This window comes from Salvelinus sp. IW2-2015, unplaced genomic scaffold, assembly GCF_002910315.2.
Source record: "Salvelinus sp. IW2-2015 unplaced genomic scaffold, ASM291031v2 Un_scaffold1752, whole genome shotgun sequence".
NCBI classification, from domain to species: Eukaryota; Metazoa; Chordata; class Actinopteri; order Salmoniformes; family Salmonidae; genus Salvelinus; species Salvelinus sp. IW2-2015.
In genome coordinates this window covers 9949-27974 of record NW_019943133.1, presented here as the reverse complement: position 1 = coordinate 27974, position 18026 = coordinate 9949, and the positions used below count along the sequence as shown (strand labels likewise).

General features: G+C 47.7%; 1 protein-coding gene across 1 annotated transcript in view; it reads right to left on the bottom strand.

The window, feature by feature from the left end:
• Positions 1–4703, bottom strand: part of LOC112071869 (retinoic acid receptor alpha) — a 131886-nt gene extending 127183 nt beyond the window's left edge. The window contains exon 1 of the mRNA XM_024139300.2: positions 4611–4703. The gene's annotated coding sequence lies outside the window, so the exon portion shown is untranslated. The remainder of the gene's footprint in view (positions 1–4610) is intronic.
• Positions 4704–18026: the final 13323 nt, after the last annotated feature.

Sequence of the window (18026 nt, the reverse complement as noted above, 5' to 3'; positions counted from 1 at the left end):
AGGAGCGGGGAAGTTGAGGACGGCAGGAAAAGCGAGGAAAAGGAGAGAGAAGAAGAGGGAGAAAGAACGATGACAGATAGAAAGGATGAAGTTTTAAATCAGGAGCAGTGGCCCGTGGCGCTTTTCAGAGTGGAGTCGGCGGGGGGTGGGCGGTGAAGAGGTTACTGATGTCATTCGCAAACAACCGCCGCATCAATTAGACCACGGTCTCGCGCGACAACCCCGAGATCCCACCAAACAATCAAGTCATTGGATGAACATACGAGATTAGAGGGGAGGAGGGGAGATAGGGAGAGGTGAGAAGGGTGAAGAAAACCTCATCCATAAACCATCCCACTTCGTGGTTGTCACTCGAGGACGCTTGGAGAAGAAGGACACTTCCTCTTTTTGAACAGCAGGCGAAATATCTCTCTACATTCACACAGCATCATTACGGGCTTGATGTGAAAATGTGTGCATAGAAGGACCAGACAATATACTGGAAGCTCACTGACAAAAATCGCTTTTGATGTATGTGTGCTTGGCCGTGGAAATGTGTGTGTGACCGAACCAGACACATTAAAAAGCCCACCTGAAGACAACCCAGCCAAGCCCACGTGGCGCAGTGAGCCCGAACACAACAACAACTGTGACATTCTACCCCGAGGTAAAACCGTCTGGCTTAGCACAGAAAAGTACCTCAAACACCGTAAAACACAGGTGGTAAGGGTGTGCGATATTACCGACCTCGCAGAGAGAGAACTGGTTGTGGTGTGTGTCGTGCGAACGTGGAGGTGTTACAACGTCCCGGCCATAACAGAGGCCTACGGCACACCGGCCTTGTGTGTGTGTACATACATGCCGGTCGGGTTAAAGGGCGTAAGACCGTACAGGAGAAAAAGCCCAAAAACAGAAAGGGTGGATAGACCTGTGCAGCGAAGAGCCGAAAACAGCGCAGGCTGGAATTGCGCTTATTGAAAGGGCAACTGGACAAGGGCGATGAGTGTGATGGGAAGAACACAAGCAAATCTGAGAGTTCAAAAATGTGTGTGTGTGTGTGTGTTGTTACTGACTGGAAGCGTGGAGAACGGTGGACGCAGACTCTGGCCTGTGTTGAGTGTTCAACATGTACAGCTGTCATTCGCTGCGTCTTATATAAAAACAAAGAAACCCCTGTCAATCATCCGGTTACAGTAATGTAATGGCAGACAAGGCTTTCCCGCGCTCAAGGCCGTCGTCTGTCTGTCTGGTCGGTGCTAAGCGGCGAGAAAAACAAAGCTAACGGTGGCGGCGGTGCGAAGTGTCTAAAACAACAAGTGGTACATAACACTGTGCCGTGGGCATTGTCCTGAGCATTGACAAACAGTATATGCATGCCATACACCCGCACATCCTTACCATATGTCAAAAGACATGTGAGTAAAAATGGGACGGGGGCGTATGCAAACGGAAACACTTTCCAAAGATGATACACGCCCTGCGCTAATAAAGTCATCTGTATGGAGGCAGTAAAAAGAAGGCATATGCAGCAAACATCCGTTGAAAGGAAAACTCAGACTGATAGTGACAGTCCGCCATTAGAACAGACCTATAATGTAGCCGGTCCTTGAAAAGTGCACAAGGTACCATTATCGCCCTGTAGCCAAAGTCATCCCAACAACACTAATAGAATCCAACCAACTAATAGCGCCGGCTATGAAAAAGAAGGTTTCCCACTGTACTCCCCCTATTAGCGCCCACCGCCTGCCTACATCTCTGATTACAAATGCACTCCATACATAAATAAGTTTCTAATATAAAATCCAGTTTCTGCGAAAGAATACCCATTCTGTGACACTTCCGTAGTAAGCGACAGGCCTGGAGATGCTGAGAGACAATGAGATGGAGTTAAAAGGGTTAAGAGGTAGAGGAGGAGAGAGAAGAGTGGAGAGGGAGAAGGAGTAGAGAGGAGAGCCAAGAGTGGAGGAAAGGAGAGAGAGAGAAAGAGTGGAGGGAGGTAGAGAGAGAAGAGTGGAGAAAGGTAGAGAGAGAAAAGTTGAATTAGTCAAGCGAGCCAATGACCTACCATAGATTTCCAAACATTAAGACTCTGTTTGAGTACCGACAAGGCGAATGAGTGAGAATTGCGGCATCAATTAGTCGATATGCGAGAGGTTATGGAAGTGGAGGGAAAGGGTTGGGGTTAGAGAGAGAGAGAGAAGAGTGGAGGGAAAGGGTTAGAAATAGAGATATAGAAAGAGAGGGGGGGCTAAGTGAAGAGAGAGAATGGAGAGAGTAAATTGAAGAGAGAAATAGGTTTACCTCAACTTTTCGGCTACACATATTACCGCAATGTAAACTTGCAAACTTGTCACGTCCTCCACCTCCAGAGGTAGCGTACGACACTCGCCCGACAGTTGCCACCCTCTAAGCAGGGCAGTGTAAACACAATTGTCTCGTTGAGCCAACACTGTTACAGTAAAAATTGTAATAGCAGAGCAAATTTTTTTTAATGAAATGTACAGACATTTTCCTAATTCGTTCTTATTGAGTTTTTACCTGTAATTGTAGTAACAGCTTGTGACATTCTGAAATGGTTGCCATAACTTTAAGTCTCAACAGCATATTTTTGTGCCACTGATGTCCAGGCAAGAAGCAACTTCATCAAATGACGCCTGGTTTGTTCTAAGTTAACTGTAATACACTAGTGTAATCTTAAGATTGTGTTTCAGCTAGCTAGATAGACAATCTTAGGCTTACACTAGCTCAAGTTACCTAGCTGTGTTTCAGCTAGCTCGATAGACACTCGTAGGCTGACACTAGCTCAAGTTACCTAGCTGTGTTTCAGCTAGCTCGATAGACACTCGTAGGCTTACACTAGCTCAAGTTACCTAGCTGTGTAGCCTATATTATAATATGAATGTCACTGTGCGATAACGTTACTCTCCTTTTGTATTTGAATGGGAGGGGTAAAACGGTCATTCTAGATATGCTAACGTTACTTGATCATGAAGCATGGCGTTAGCTAGCTAGCAAGAGACGGCTGTGTATCGTCAGCTCACTGAACATGTACGGACAAGACAATAAACCCTTTGTCTGCACATTCTTGTGAATTGTTGCAGTATTCAGGAGTGCTAAGACGTTTCAGAAGATAAAAAGTCACCCGGACGGTTTAACAGTTTGTCAAATTGGAGCTGAGGACCACGACAGGCACGTTGCCAGCCACAACGAACGGTAAGGCGAGGTAGTAGTATGAATTGAAAAGTAGATCTCTTTCGTCACTCCGCTCCTCAGACTCCCCCTCCTCTCGTAGCGGGGGAATAGGGCCTGAAGTCTAACAAGCAGTGTGTCGTCGTCAGTGTGAGAGAGCTCTTTTTGAGCTGGGTTAACATCAAAAGCTGGGCACGAGTCCCAGTGGGACTGGGGAGGAAGCCTAGATGATAACACCAGCGTTTTTGCCAGTGTGTATGTGTGTGTGTAGCGATAAACATAGGACCGGGACAGTCTTTCCTGTTGCACAGGCAGCGAGATGAGGGATAGGGCTGAGCTCACCTTTATACACGACGGGGGGAGGGGGGAGCCCTCAGCATGAGAATGGCTGAGCTAGCTGTCGCTGGCAGTAGCTGTAGAAACCTTGCAGCTCTAGTCTGTCAAATTTTTCCCGCTAGTGCAAGGTCGGGCCAGTGAAAGACCGATACATGTGAATGAATATGTCTGGTCGCCTGTGGGTACACTACACTGCAGGTTGAATGGGTTTGGAAAAATACATTGACGTGCCTGCACGAATTTGTCCTTGTGAGTGCAGCGTGACCAGTGTATTTTTTGGTGTGTTCCTGTATCCACGTGACCGTTCCCGAGTCTGGATTTGTCTGTGTGAGTCCATGATTGGGATTGTGTGTGTGTGTGTGTGTGTGTGTGTGTGTGTGTGTGTGTGTGTGTGTGTGTGTGTGTGTGTGTTCCTGGGAGAGTGGAAATTAGAACAAAGTTGAAATTAGAACAGACTGGAAATCCTCCCCTCTCTACATGCCTGGCAAGATAGATGACTACACAGCCCGACCGCCAAGGGATAAAGGGACTCCCTCTTTAACTTTCTCCCTCTTGTTCTCCCACTCTCGTTCCTTTTCCAACTGTCTTTTCCATGCTTTCCTCTCTTCCTCTTCTCCGCTCTCCTCACCCCCCCAGACTCTTTCCGCTTGCCTGCTGATACAGAACCTCTCCTGTGGCCCGGTGCAGTAGATGTTATCAGGCTGTGATAATGTCATTCACGCCCGAGGCAGACAGGAGAAGACTTTTCTCCTGAGTGTCTCGTCATTCCCTGTTTACACTCCTGGCATTCCCAGGCAACTAAACATATCTTGGCGTGGCGAAACGACATCCAGAGAGGTTATTTGAGGATAAACACACACAAGTACACATGCTTGCACACACACACACAAGACCTACATAGGAGTTCACTCATGCACGCCTTCCACAAACAGAAAGACAAAAAAACGTGTTTTATATGCATGAGAACACACACACCTGTTCACATAGTGTACACACGCACACACCCATTCCCAATGCCACACCCGACTCTGAAAGCGGACTGATTATTTGGCATAGATTAGAGCATATCGTTGGCATTACAGCCAAGCGCCATGGAAGAGGCTTACCTCGCACCGTGGCGAAGCCCTAACCCTGGGGAAACCGCCGTGTCAGGCTGCTATCGGCCTCCAAAGCAACGGTCTGCCATGGAAGTGACACAGGCATCTATAATAAGAAAGAGAGAGAGAGAAGATATTAGCTTGAGAACGCATTGCTCGACTGCTACTGGGCTCCTTCGTCTCAGTGTCCCGTCCCTTGCCGTAATCTCACATGGTCACTTCAGCTTGGGCAGGGATTCTCCCTCTCAGCAGAGAGTACGAGCCAACCGGGTTCTCATCTTATTGGGACTGACTCCACAAGAGAGTCTCTCTCTCTCATATCATAACTACACGGAACACAAATATAAAATGCAACATGTGTTCATATATGGAAATCAGTCAATTGAAATAAATTCATTATGCCCCAATCTATGAATTTGACATGACTGGGAATCCAGACATGCATCTGTTGGTCATAGAAACTTTTTTTTTTTTTTAAAGGTAGGGGTGACCACCATTTGCCTCATGCAGTGCAACACATCTCCTTCGCATAGAGTTGATCAGGCTGTTGATTGTGGCCTGTGGACTGTTGTTTCACTCCTCAATGGCTGTGCGAAGTTGCTAGATATTGGCGTGAACTGGAACACGCTGTCGTACACATCAATCCAGAGCATCCCAAACATGCTCATTGGGTGACATGTCTGGTGAGTATGCAGGCTATGGAAGAACTGGGACATTATCAGCTTCCAGTAATTGTGTACAGATCCTTGCGACACGCTGAAACATGAGGTGATGGCGGCGGATGAATGGCACGACAATCGGCCTCAAGATCTCGTCACGGTATCTCTGTGCATTCAGATTGCCATCGAAAAAATGCAATTGTGTTTATTGTCCGTAGCTTATGCCTTCCCATAACATTACGCCACCATGGGGCACTCGGTTCACAATGTTGACATCAGCAAACTGCTCGCCCACATGACACCACACTCTGCCATCTGCCCGGAACAGTTGAGACCGGGATTCATCTGTGAAGGGCACACTTCTCCAGCATGCCAGTGGCCATCGAAGGTGAGCATTTGCCCACTGAAGTTGGTTACGACTCTAAACTGCAGTCAGGTCAAGACCCTGGTAAGGACGACGAGCACGCTGATGAGCTTCCCGGAGACTGACAGTTGATGCAGAAATGATTAGGTCTGGCAAACCCACAGTTTCATCAACTGTCCGGCTGGCTGGCATCAGGTGATTCCGCAGGGGATGAAGCCGGATGTAGAGGTCTTGGATTGGCGTAGTTACACGTGGTCTGCGGTTGTGAGGCCGGTTGGACATACTGCCAAATTCTCTAAACTGAGGTTGGCGGCGGCTTATGGTAGAGAAATTAACATTCAATTTTTAGCTCTGGTGGACATTACTGCAGTCAGCACGCCAATTGCATGCGCCCTCAAAACGTGAGACTTCTGCAGCGATGTGTGACACAACTGCACACTTTAGAGTGGCCTGTTATTGTCCCCAGCACAAGGTGCACCTGTGTAATGATCGTTCTGTTTAAATCGGCTTCTTGATATGCCACACCTGTCAGGTGGATGGATTATCTTGGCAAAGGAGAAATGCTCACTAACAGGGATGTACATAAATATGTGCGCAGAATTTGAGAGAAATAAGCTTTTTTTGTGTGTAAGGAATACTTCTGGGATCTTTTATTTCAGCTTATGAAACCAACACTTTACATGTTGTGTTTATACTTTAGTTCAGTGCACTATATGAGGCAGATACGAGGGTGGCAGAGAAATGTTAAAAAGACAGAAAGAAGGGAGTAGGGAGAGAATCTCCTTCCCTCTCATCTCACACTAAATGTCCATTGCATCTGAGAGGAGTGTGAGAGGTATGGGAGGGAGCAGGGATATGGTGTGTGTGTGTCCCCGAGTGCAAATGATGCTGTCGTCCAATACACTTGCTAGCTGCATGCCCTTTCATCATAACCGGTGTGTTACTGTGTGTGTAGGCCTACAGTATGAATATCATATAGGTGTGTGCGTTTTTGTTCCTTGACCGTAATTGAGTCCACACTGTGTGTGGTGTTCCCCCCTGCTCCCTGGGCTGTAGTAATGCTGTAGGGTTGTTATCGCTATCAAATAAATGCTATGAAAGATTTCGGGTGGACCCCAGACACTAGCTCTCAAACTACTCCGTCAGGCTGAGATATTGAACCCCCCCACTCTTCACTCAGACAACTCAACGACACTCACGGACGACTAGCTACCCTCTCAGACACGTCAACGCCAACTTCTTTCGGTCACCTGGGTGTGTTCATAGTGCAGTCGTGTGAAAGAGTGCAATTGGAACGGAGAAAATGTGATTGTGGGACAGAAAGGGAAATCTAGATGTGTTTGTGTGTATTTTTGGTGTTACAAACGTCACCGAAACATTGTATCTGCCCCATTTATGGCGTCTGTGAGAGCGCGGGCAGCACCATTGAGGCCATCTCCATTTTGAAGTACATTTTCTTCATCTACTACTTGTATGAGTTGGTAAACAAACTGAAAGGGTCCATACTGCCACCTGGAGTGTGTTGTTTGAACAGGTATAAAGCCAAGGTTGGCGATTTAACTGCCGCCTGGAGTTATGAAATGTTTGCTCGCGAGCAGAATTCATTGGCTGATCCCTCCTGATGACCCGGATGGAATCATGTGATCCTTCCTTAACCCATAGGAAGTCACACACAGTTGACTACTTCAAAATGGTGGACGCCCTCAATGGTAATGTCCATGCAAAAACCCACCACCATCTTCACCACCGCCCTACCTCCATAGCGACCCTGCTCCCCCCCTCCCTTCATCCATCCATTTCCCCCCCCCTGTCCAATCCACCAAAAAAAGCACATCCCTACTCCTCCCCCCTCCATCCATCCCCTTTTCCAATCCCCCAAACAAGCACGCGGAGGTCAGGGCAATTACCGCGAGTCACTCTGTCACGTGGGCAATGACAGCCGCCGACGACTCGTCCACGACTAATGATGCCGCTGGTCGAGGTCAATGTCCAGCCCGCCGGACCATAGCTAACAAACAGTACTGCCGGCCCACACGCTTACATTAACATTTGTGTCATTTAGCAGATGCTCTTATCCAGAGCGACTTACAGGAGCAATTAGGGTTAAGTGCCTTGCTCAAGGGCACGCCAAAAGAAGTTTCACCTAGTTGGCTCAGGGATTCAAACCAGCGACCTTTCTGTTACTGGCACAACACCCTTAACCGTTAGGCTACCCGTCGCCCTAGAGCTACGTGGCTAAAAAGTCACATTTTTTTAAATGATTTATTTATATTTCACCTTTATTTAACCAGGTAGGCCAGTTGAGAACATGTTCTCATTTACAACTGCGACCTGGCCAAGATAAAGCAAAGCAGTGCAGCAACACAGAGTTACACACGGGATGAACAAACGTACAGTCAACACAGAGATTAAACCCAAATACCATTGCAGACATCCGAGTGCTCCTCCTTCTATTTCGGGGATGGTCATGTTGTGGAGTGGCCTGGGACAACAAACGGAGGGATAGCCTCTCGGTCTGGTTTCAGCCCCTCTTTATCTTTCCATTTCTCCTCAGCCAGACAATCGGCTAGAAAGTGAGTTAGCCTCTTGAAAGAAACACATTGTTGGCCAGACCAGCTATTTAGCCCCGTTAGCCTCCACCACAACATACAACGGTCAAGCCTGCAGACATAGCGATGCCAAATGTTTTGTCGTAGTCCAGGTGAGCAAATAAACGTGTTCGCAACCGCGCCTAATACATTTACTGAGAGTTTAGCCTTTCCGTTAGCCTTGCTAATATCTTGAAAAGTTACACATGTACAAAGCATAACAATAGTCCACTCAACAGACATTTGGAAAATCATTTGGACATCACAAGAGCGATAAAACTGTCTTTCTATAGCCATACCTCACCTCCACGTTTCAGAAACTTGTCTATCGCTGCTCAAGGCTAAATTTAGCATAACAGCTCATTTCGCTAAACAACAGACATGAAAGACATGACCTGTGTCGTGAAATTATTTTTGGGTCGGGGGAAATTCAGTCAAATTGGGCTTGATTAAAGTGTCTGATTGGTATCTAAGTGGTTCTCGCTTTGGCTGCTTTGAAAACGATGGAAGGCTTTGAAGTCAGCCACACAGTGGAGCGCATGATGACACATCAAAGGGAGAGGAGGAGGGAGGCGTGTGACACGAGACAAGGCCCCTGATTGTAGTCTGTTAAAAAGTGAAAAAGCAGTCTGTTGTCTAACAGAGCATCTATTTCTCGAGTGTGCAAGGGCCAGTGGACATCAGAAAGGTCTCCGCCTTTGGGAGAAGACATTCTTTATACAAAAGTATATGGACACCTGCTCGTCGAACATCTCATTTCAAAATCATGGGCATTAATATAGAGTCGGTCCCCCATTTGCAGCTATAACAGCCTCCACTCTTCAGGGAAGGCTTTCCACTAAATGTTGGAACATTGCTGCTGGGACTTGCCACAAGTGCATTAGTCAGGTCGGGCACTGATATTGCGCGATTAGGCCAGGCTCACAGTCGGCATTCCAATTTGTCCCAAAGGTGTTTGATGGAGTTGAGGACAGGGCTCCGTGCAGGCCAGTCAAGTTCTTCCACGCTAATCTCGTCAAACATTTTCTCTATGGACCTCGCTTTGTGCACGGGGGCATTGTTATGCTGAAACACGAAAGGGCCTTCCCCACACTGTTGCCACAAAATTGTAAGCACAGAATCGCTTAGAATGTCATTGTATGCTATAGCGTTAAGATTCCCCTTCACTGAAACTAAGGAGCCTAGCCCAAACCATGAAAAACAGCCCCAGACCATTATTCCTCCTCCACCAAACTTTAGAGTTGGCACTGTGCAGTCGGGCAGGTAGCGTTCTCCTGGCATCCGCCAAACCCAGATTCGCCCGTCAGAATGCCAGATGATGAAGCGTGATTCATCACTCCAGAGAACAGGTTTCCACTGCTCCAGAGTCGAATGGCGGCGAGCTTTACACCACTCCAACCGACGCTTGGCATTGCGCATCGTGATCTTAGGCTTGTGTGCGGCTGCTCGGCCATGGACACCCATTTCACGAAGCTCCAGATGAACAGTTCTTGTGCTGATGTTGCTTCCAGAGGCAGTTTGGAACTCGGTAGTGAGTGTTGCAACCGAGGACAGAGGACTTTTACATGCTACGCACTTCAACACTCGGTGGTCCCGTTCGGTGAGCTTGTGTAGCCTACCACTTCGCGACTGAGCCGTTGTTGCTCCTAGACGTTTCCACTTCACAATAACATCACTTACAGTTGACCTTGGCAGCTCTAGCAGGGCAGAAATTTGACGAACTAACTTGTTGGAAAGGTGGCATCCTATGACGGTGTCACGTTGAAAGTCACTGAGCTCTTCAGTAAGGCCATTCTACTGCCAATGTTTGTCTATGGGGGTTGCACGGCTGTGTGCTTCATGTTATACACCTGTCAGCAACAGGTGTGGCTGAAATAGCCGAATCCACTCATTTGAAGGGGTGTCCACATACTTTTGTATATATAGTGTATAAAGCTTCCTGCGTGACAAATACATGTGAACATCTCAAATGAACATCGTAGAATAGAAATGTCACACTATAAACTATTCGTCACCGGTCTTGAAAGCTAGAGGCCAAGTTGGCAAGGCTACCTTTGGTTGCCAACCATAAAACCTGAACAACGCAACACATTTATATGAACTGAACCACTTGGAGATTTCTGTATTTGTCTACTTCCCATGAAAGAGAGAAAAAAAAAGAAGAAAAAAATCAACTGTCAGTGTTGCTTCAACGCCGACGGCAACACAAAAGGAGAAAGGCCTCGTTTGCTTTCAGAGTGTCCAGGTAGACTCTTCTCCCTGTTATCTGTGCATTCCCCACAAGCTGGATGAAGGGTTATCCGTCTGCTGGTGTTTCTACAAAACACACACAACTACGCAAACACAGACACAAATAGACCACAGTTCAGGGTTATCAGCCCACTGGTGTTCTCTACATAGACCCTTAACCTCAGCGGTGTGATACCGCTAGCCTGATTTGCTGAATGGGCAAACTAACACCCCCTTCCCGCTCTATCCTGCCATACATCTTTCTACTCTTTTCGCTCAGTTTTCTCCTCGCTATCTGTCAGAATCCTGTCTCCCCCCCGATAGGCCCACTCCTCTTCCCATCACTCTGTTTTAATCTTCTTCTCCTTTCGTAGACCCCCTTTTCCAAGGCCTCTCCAATATCTTCATGTATATTTTCCCTCTCTGTTCTCTCTCTCCTCCCCTCACTACTTCATGTAGTAAGTGATGATCTCGTCGAGTCAGATAATGAGTGTGCTGTACCTCCGTTCCACTGGCCATCGATTCATTGACTTCTAACTCCCCTCTTGGCTATCTCCCTAAAGCAGATTGATGAAGGGGAAGAAAAATTGAAGACAAGACACCCCTCACCACACAGTCCCCACCGAGACGTCTCAGAATCCCAAATGATGTCCCCCATCGGGGCAAGAGAAACATTCGATTAGCTCGTTAGGAAAACAATTAACTAATTCAAGCTATCAGGAGGTTAAATCTCCACATGGTCGCCGAGGGGTGAAGGCTAGGACCTCTCCTGTTAAACCACAGTACAGCACATGCCTCCGAGGCTGTGAAACATCCCTAAGTTAGCCCTTAAATGTACAGTTGAAGTCGGAATCTATTATGTGAAGTGCACCAGTCCCTCCTGCAGCAAAGCACCCCCACAACATGATGCTGCCAACCCCGTGCTTCATGGTTGGGATGGTGTTCTTCAGCTTGCAAGCCTCCCCCTCTTTTCCTCCAAACATAACGATGGTCATTATGGCCAAACAGTTCTATTTTTGTTTCATCAGACCAGAGGACATTTCTCCAAAAAGTACAATCTTTGTCCCAATGTGCAGTTGCAAACCGTAGTCTGGATTTTTTATGCCGGTTTTGGAGCAGTGGCTTCTTCCTTGCTGAGCGGCCTTTCAGGTTATGTCAATATAGGACTCGTTTTACTGTGGGTATAGATACTTTTGTACCCGTTTCCTCCAGCATCTTCACAAGGTCCTTTGCTGTTGTTCTGGGATTGATTTGCACTTTTCGCACCATAGTACGTTCACTTACAGTTGAAGTCGGAAGTTACGTAAACTTCCGACTTCAACTGTACGTCAATGAAAACAATGAGAAATTGTAAAAGGCAACCGTGGAACATGGCGCCCCCTCTGAACACTGTGTGTGGACACGCTGTTCTCTTGTCGAACATCCCTCCTCTATAATGTCATAAAGTCATGGCCCCAAAATGGCCAGCCAGTTAGCGCTGAAACCCACTGTGTCGCCTGCTGACTGTGTACCACGCAACCGAGACCAGGCGAGAGGTCACCCAGACCCATGGTGGTGCCACTCTGAGCAGGCCTCTCATTGGCTATCTACAGGGCTACTCCCAGCAGTCCTGTGGGCTACCCATGGAGTCTCTCTCTCTACTCAGCGGAAGATCAGATCACGCAGGAGAGGCTTGTGTCAGCAGATCACCTAAGGCCCGTCAGATTCACCATCAGGCCACCATCCCTCCCCCATGTGACCCTCACTGAGGCGAGGAAGGGCAACACGGGGAAATGTTGTAGGCGACGTTCCACTAACGGCCAAGAGGTGCGATGACAACAGAAACACCATTCGCTGACAGAGACAGCAACATAGCAGTCATCGCTTTCAAAGCCTTTTGAAATAATGTTTCCCCATAAGAGCGCTACTTGCTGTTACAAAGTAATGGCGTTTCGAAGAATCAATGTGAATTTCTCCCGAACAACATGCTTACTCATCCTCTCTAATGTAAAGATACCTGGAAAAACATGTTTGTTTACACACACACACACACACACACACACACACACACACACACACACACACACACACACACACACACACACACACACACATCCATTATGCAAGCCCCTTATATCAGTTCACCACATCTCCATGCAGCTTTGAGGCACTGCAGGCATTCTTTTTATGGAGAGGAAGGAGGGTTACACAGTACGTGACTGACCTGGTTGGCATTTGAAGCCTGAGAGGTGCGGTAACATTGGGCTGGGAATATGATGTGGGACGGGGGAGCGGCTGGTATTATGGGCTCATAACGGTGATGCATGAGGAGAAAGCAGAGGGTAACATTTAAAGCTCCAAATGCCAACCTCGGTTATGAGGGATGTCGGGAGTGCATCACTCACTCCGAGGCATCGTCTGCTGAGAGAGAGAGAGAGACGAGGGAGAGGGGGCGGTTAATGATATCATCCAAGCATAAAGAGAAAATTCAATGAAGGGAGCCAGTGAAAACAAAGAAAGACACACACAAAGATGTCACAAAGAAATACACTTGGAAACTTTCTGATGCCTGTACTAGGAGGGAGGGCTGGAACCCCATTGTGGTGGCAGTGTGTTGTTGTGGGGGGTGTAGGAGGTTAGTGGGGGGGGGGCGGTGTAGAGGGTTGTCCCTGTGGTCAGTTGACCCTGCCTGGCCTAGGGAAGACTAATGGTTGCAGCAGGAGGGCCATCCAGCCGGTCGGGCCGCTCACTGACATTCATGCATAAGGCCCTAATGAGCATTGACCCCCAGGGGTCAGGGGTAACCAGGCCCGGGGGGGGGGGGGGGGCTGACAGTGGGCCGTTCCGCCTAGCCTACTCCCTCTGTAACCCCAGCCTATCCAAACAGCTCTCAAAGACCTCCAACCCCCCCCCCCGTGACACAAGATGGAAGAGCTCACCCCAGGAACATTCCTGTCTTATCGGTCTGGACTCCATGGGGGTCCCACAGTAGAATGGAGGAGAGGGGGTGAAGGAGGGGATTATGGAGAGTTCCAGAGTATAGTCCCAAATTAAAGGGGGGAAGCGGGGTGAAGACAAATGTATATTTTTTGGTTAAGTGAGAAATCTCCCAACTTAATTTGAGTGGTCGGGTGATCATTTTGCTATCGGAGTCCAAACAACAGTGCATAGGCAGGGCAATTCAAGCAAAGCCAATATGCAGTGATAATGTATTGGGCTTATGGCTTGCTGCACAAACTCATTGCTAAAGTACTGTTCTTAATTGGTTAAGAGCTCGGCTTGCATGCTGACGCAGATAGTGATCTTGATGCAGAAAAGGTTGGTGACCACCGGTCTAACGTCTATAGTTGCGTGTGACTGTCTGTCTGCGTGCGATGTGTGTGTTTGTGCGTGCACACATTGTCAACATGAGACAAGCACTGACAAAAAGGCTGTCACGCTCTGCATGGCATCTAGGGAAAGCAGGACGAGGGTGAAGCAGGCGGCTGTACTCAGTAGAACTAGTACATCACCATAGAGACAGACAAACAGACAGGCAGCGAGAAAGACAGACGGACAGACAGACATAGCGGAAAGAGTGCACCCGCAGTGACAGTGATAGCTCCCGACACCAGACCTAAAAAGATCAGGGCAACCCTCGAGAACGGGTGGCAGGGGAGGGATAGAGCGATGCCTTGGGGGAGGGAATAGAGGACGGAATGAGTGAAGGGGAGGGAGGGAGTTGGTAACTAAACGGGACATCACGGATTTGAGGATGAGGAGGAGCTCAGAGGAGTACGTATCGATAGAAAGATGATGAGCGATGTAGAATGGGTACGGCGGGCCCCTAGAGGGAGAACCAGGCACTCAGGACACGTCGTCCTTGGGAACAGCACGATTGATGGGAATAGAGTGATAAAAACCACACACACAAATACACACACCTGCTCCCTCCATCTCAACATTTCCTCACTCCCTCCTTCTCCACAGGTCTTTATTCCTCTCCATCCCACCAGCTCTCCTCATAGTCGAAGTGTCAAGACGCGTTCTGTCTCCTAGAGATGAACGTACTTTGGTGCGAAAAGTGATAATCAATCCCAGAACAGCAGCAAAGGAGCTTGTGAAGATGCTGGAGGAAACGGGTAGAAAAGTATCTATATCCACAGTAAAACGAGTCCTATATCGACATAACCTGAAACGCCGCTCAGCAAGGAAGAAGCCACTCCTCCATAAAAAAGCCAGACTACAGTTTGCAACTGCACATGGGGACAAAGATCATACTTTTTGGAGAGATGTCCTCTGGTCTGATGACACAAAAATAGAACTATTTGGCCATAATGACCATCGTTATGTTTGGAGGAAAAAGGGTGAGGCTTGCAAGTCGAAGAACACCATCCCAAACGTGAAGCACAGGGGTGGCAGCATCATGTTGTGGGGGTGCTTTGCTGCAGGAGGGACTGGTGGAAAATGATGTGGATATATTGAAGCAACATCTCAAGACATCAGTCAGGAAGTTAAAGCTTGGTCGCAAATGGTTCTTCCAAATGGACATGACCCCAAGCATACTTCCAAAGTTGTGGCAAAATGGCTTAAGGACAACAAAGTCAAGGTATTGGAGTGGCCATCACAAAGCCCTGACCTCAATCCCATAGAAAATTTGTGAGCAGAACTGAAAAAGTGTGTCTGAGCAAGGAGGCCTACAACCTGTTACACCAGCTCTGTCAGGAGGAATGGGCCAAAATTCACCCACCTTATTATGGGAAGCTTGTGGAAGGCTACCAAAATTCACCCACCTTATTATGGGAAGCTTGTGGAAGGCTACCCGAAACGTTTGACCCAAGTTAAAAAATTTGAAGGCAATGCTACGAAATACTATTTGAGTGTATGTAAACTTCTGACCCACTGGGATATTATGAAAGAAATAAAAGCTGAAATAAATCATTCTCTCTACTATTATTCTGACATTTCACCATCTCTAAAATAAAGTGGTGATCCTAACTTACCTAAGACAGGGAATTTTTACTCTGATTAAATGTCTGGAATTGTGAAAAAATGAGTTTAAATGTATTTGGCTAAGGTGTATGCAAACTTCCGACTTCAACTGCATGTGTGCGCATTTGTGTACGATGCCCAATATTCTTGCCTTTTAGCTGGCGTGTGTGTTTTTTCAAATGAGTATAAGTTGGTGCGTACATCTGCACCAGAATGCGCGTGTGTCCGCGACCACTCCGTCTCCTCGCCTACAGCCTGTTGACTGATGTGGGAGACTAGGCCTTCCTCCAAGGCTGCTTCTCATACCACTGCTGAGAAAGTACAGACACCATGCCATCCACCGTCCTGTCCTTCAGAGTGTTTTCACCATCGCCTCCTCCTCCAGGCTCCACTATAGGCTTGTCCAGACCATCCTGGAGCTCCTCCTATACTTGGGGTACGGGGAACACCGTGGCGTTTTGGGAACATGTGGGTGCAACATGGCGAGTTGACATCTGGTTTCCCTGACGTATCTGAGTAGTGTCAGTGTCATGGAATCTTCTCTGCTGTAGATTCAACACTTAGACCAATCCTAGATGTTAAAGAGTGAGAAAATGTCAGGTGAAATCTGGAAAGAATCCCACTTGATGCCCAGAAATGAAGTATAATATCTGACTGAAGTAAGCAATGGGTATAACAATCATTTTCCTTCTTCATGTAAGTACACATGCCATTCAAAAAGGCATCTGCAGTATGCCTGAGGAAATGAACACTGCAAGTAGCCTGTCCATGAATAAGTGGTCATATAGTTGAAAGGTCTATGATTGACAGAACCCATGATCTGCCAGTATAAAGCAAGGCCTCTCCAGGCATTATAACACCTTGCTAAATCAGTCTAATCCTTCAAATTATAATTCTTTTTTTAAAACTCTGCTTTCCATTGTTCAGACTTGTTTTTTTATCAAACGGTGGGCCGGAGCCAAATCCTGCTGGGTCATGGGTTACGACTGGAGAGTTGTGACTGGAAACTTGCCTCTTGTTTCTGTGGTGGTGGGTCACAAGACACATGCGGCTTGAAGAGTGTGTGTCTCTGTGCGAGTGTGTGCGCGTGCCAGTTTCAAATGTGTCTGTGTGTCGGCTTCAAATGTATGTGTGTGTGTGTGTGTGTGTGTGTGTCTGTGCACAAGCTTGTGCTTGTGTGTATTCCATACACACTCCATCACCTACAGCACATCAATGTGGGTGGTGCTTTACTAAGCAATGGAATGGGGGAATCCCATCCCCGCTACCTTCCATTGTCCCTATCGCTCCTTTCCTTTTCCCCCTCTGCTCCGCTCTGCTGAGCTGGGTGGTAGTTGAGGAACATGTGTTTGTATTTATCTGGCACTGACTGGAGCCTTTGTCTGGGCCGTTCATTAATCAATCTAGACTCGGGCGTGTAGATAATGAGAACAATACAAAGCAGGGAGACAGTTGGAAAGAGGGAGGTGTGTGTGGGGGAGGGAGGGAGGGAGGGAGGGAGGGAGGAGGGAGGGAGGGAGGTGTGTGTGGTGTGTGTGTGTGTGTGTGTGTGTTGTGTGTGGAGGGAGGTGTGTGTGTGGTGTGTGTGTGTGTGTGTGTGTGTAGGGAGGGAGGTGGTGTGTGTGTGTGGTGTGTGTGTTGTGGTGTGTGTGTGTGTGTGTGTGTGTGTTGTGTGTGTGTGGAGGGAGGGAGGGAGGGAGGTGTGTGTGTGTGTGTGTGTGTGTGTGTGCGCGCGCTCACTATTAAAGAAGTAGACCGGAGAACACGTCAGCCAGGAGAAAAACATTTACAGACATCTTGCACGAGTCAATCAACTGAAATGGTTACGGCGGTTGACATTTCAAAGTGTCAAGTTGTGAGGCAAAGCATTTGAGTGGAGTCAAGCGTGGTCTGCTTTGCTCGTCTGACTACTACTCACCTCTCGGTGTCTCCACCTGTCGTGTGTGTGAAGGTGATCGAACACGGTACCACTCAGCAAATACACAGCACCCCCCTCCCCTCAGCACCTATTTGACCCAAACGCAATGGCACCAGTTGTCAGCAGATACTTGGTACACTAGCTAGCCCTTATAGCTAATATACTACCATGCTGCTATGTATACATGCAATGCATGCTACCTCTCTACAAATGATACAGGGCTCCTCTCAAGAATTCTTCAACTCAAACATGAAAATACATTTATTTTTCCTCCTACAAGCATATCTGTGAAAATATGAAACATTTGTGTACGGAAAGTCAAAGTGGGTAGGCAGTAAGTAGCTCACAGAAACACACACACACACACAGACAGCTGAGTAAGCTCCCATCCCCGTTAGTCGTGCTAAATCCAGCCATGTACATCTCTTTAATGGTGTCCCATTGATCCACTATGCACGTGACTCATCGATCCCCGACTGTCAAACAGCCCCTGGAGTCCGGCTAACTCCTGAGTTAGGGCAGGTGTCGCTGCTTACACGGACAGTCATTTACATTTGGTGTGTCTATTGGTATTTGAATAGGTGTGCCAAGTGCCATTTTTGTGTCGAAATTTGTGTGTAGGAAGTTGCTATTCCCGCGAGATGTGTGCTTTTGTATTTTGTGTCAACAATCCTTGTAAGTATCTGGCGAGATATGGGGCGGCAGGTAGCCTAGTGG